This window comes from Rutidosis leptorrhynchoides, chromosome 3, assembly GCF_046630445.1.
Source record: "Rutidosis leptorrhynchoides isolate AG116_Rl617_1_P2 chromosome 3, CSIRO_AGI_Rlap_v1, whole genome shotgun sequence".
In the NCBI taxonomy this organism is placed as follows: Eukaryota; Viridiplantae; Streptophyta; class Magnoliopsida; order Asterales; family Asteraceae; genus Rutidosis; species Rutidosis leptorrhynchoides.
The window spans coordinates 445,702,680-445,705,438 of NC_092335.1; positions in this window are offsets into that span (position 1 = coordinate 445,702,680).

Genomic DNA, 2,759 nt, shown 5'->3' on the forward strand with positions numbered 1-2,759 from the left:
TAAAGTGCTTTAGAATTTTGCGACGTCTTTTTAAGTTTTAGTACCTTTTTAAGTTATTTCCATTTGAGATATAGTTTTACTTGTAAGCTTTAATATTTTTAGAGGCCTTTTACCTATGTATCAATTATCATTCCAATTAGTAATCTCAATTTGCGATTATAATTTTAAGTTAGTGATAGCAATAAGGTTGGGTTAGTCAAGTATTTTTAAGTTTTATAAGTCACTCTTTTTCTTTCTTATTTTTCGACGCCTTTTATTTTTCGACCTTTTTCGACGCGCTCTTTTTCTTTCTTATTTCTCGTCATTCTAGTTTTTAGGACTTAGAATTTTTTCTACTTCTTATCTATACTTCTTAAAATTACGAAAATTTATTTTAAGTGGTTAAATTGATAGACATCAAAATTTTCTGGTTCGTAGTAATAGTTGGATTTGTACGTGGACCGGGTTATTGGAGCCAAACAGTACTCAATTATATTGAGACCAAACGAATCCTGACCCTCTGCTGCATCTTTTGGCTATTCAAAACGTGGGCAAAATCAGAAAAGTCTATTAATTGGATAACTTATATAATTTTTCTTTCCTTTTTAAAAACTAATAGGATATTCAGTGAATGCACCGAGCAAGACGTTCACCACCTTTTGTACGTTCACCACCTGTAACTAGATCAAGACATCTAGCAAATATTACCACCGTTGATTTTTATTTAGAATCGTCATCCAGTCGACCAAGTACTCCAATTCAAATTTCCGATAAACCATTTTTTGAACCCGACCTCACAATTGAGAATCCGGAGAATATTCAGGGATGATTCATAGATCCTGAACCATTAAATTTTCCTCCGGAACCACCAATCATTCAAACAGAGATTGTTGAGGAACGAAGCATTAAATCAGAATCCTCTAGTGATTTCGATTCAACAAATTCAATTATGGAGAATCTAGAACCTTTAAGTATGGAAGACCGAATGAGAGCTAAACGCACTGGCCAAGGTCACGCAATTACTCATCCAGACATTAATGCGCCAGATTATGAAATCAAAGGACAAATTCTACATATGGTGACTAATCAATGCCAATTTAGTGGTGCGCCGAAGGAAGATCCAAATGAACATCTTCGTACCTTTAATAGGATCTACACACTATTTAAAATAAGAGAAGTTGAGGATGAACAGATATATCTCATGTTACTTCCCTGGACTTTAAAGGGAGAAGCCAAAGATTGGTTGGAATCGTTACCTGAAGGGGCGATTGATACATGGGACGTTTTAGTTGAAAAATTTCTTAAACAATTCTTTCCGGCATCTAAAGCCGTAAGACTTCAAGGAGAAATTGTTACGTTCACACAGAAACCGAATGAAACTTTATATGAGGCGTGGACAAGATTTGGAAAGTTATTAAGAGGATGTCCGCAACTTGGTTTAGACACCTGTCAAATAGTACAAATATTCTACCAAGGATGCGACATCACTACAAGGAAAGACATCGATATAGCAGCTGGTGGTTCTATTATGAAGAAAACCGAAACTGATGCTTATAAAATTAATGATAACACTGCTTCCCACTCACATGAGTGGCACCAAGAAAAAGATATCGTTAGATCATCTAAAGCAGCTAGAGCCGATTCTAGCCATGACTTAGATTCCATTTCATCAAAGATAGATGCTGTCGAGAGACGAATGGAAAAGATGACTAAAGATATCCACTCAATACGAATTAGTTGTGAGCAGTGTGGAGGACCACATTTGACAAAAGATTGTCTCAGTATTGAACTAACAATGGAACAAAGAGAGAATATTTCATACATAAACCAAAGGCCTGGAAATAATTATCAGAATAATTATCAACCGCCAAGACCGATTTACAATCAAAATCAGAATTATAACCGAAATATTCCATACAACAACCAACAAGGTCCTAGCAATCAACAAGTATCTAACAATACTTATAACCAGCAAAGACCTAATTTTCAAAACAAACCACCACACATCGATGATAAAAAGCCAAATTTAGAAGATATGATGACGAAGCTAGTTGAAACTCAAACGCAGTTTTTCACATCTCAAAAACAAACTAATGAACAAAATGCTCAAGCATTTAGAAATCAACAAGCTTCTATTCAAAATCTGGAACAAGAAGTAAGTAACCTAGCAAGGTTAATAGGTGAAAGAAAACCGGGAAGTTTACCTAGTGATACAAATGCAAACCCCCGGAATGAAACAGCTAAAGCCATTACCACAAGAAGTGGTACAACACTTAAATCACCTGAAATATCTGTAACTTCTGATGAAGCTATTCCTACTCCACAAGAACCACAACCTGATCAAGATAAGGAAAAAGAACCGGTAGTTGAAAAGGTTAATGAAGATAACACAGTTAAGGCTAAACCTTATGTTAAACCATACCAACCACCACTTCCTTACCCGAGTAAAATGAAGAAAGAGAAACTTGAAGCCGAGCAATCCAAATTCTTGGATATGTTTAAACAGATAAATGTAAATCTTCCTTTCATTGATGTGATTTCAGGAATGCCTAGATATGCTAAATTCTTGAAAGATCTGATCACGAATAGAAAGAAAATGGAAGAACTCTCGGCTGTTACTATGAATGCTAATTGTTCAGCAGTGCTGTTGAATAAGATACCAGAAAAACTATCTGATCCAGGAAGTTTCACAATTCCATGTTTTCTGGGTAGTCTTAGTTCAATAGAAGCATTGGCAGACTTAGGTGCTAGTATAAATTTAATGCCGTTTTCACTATACA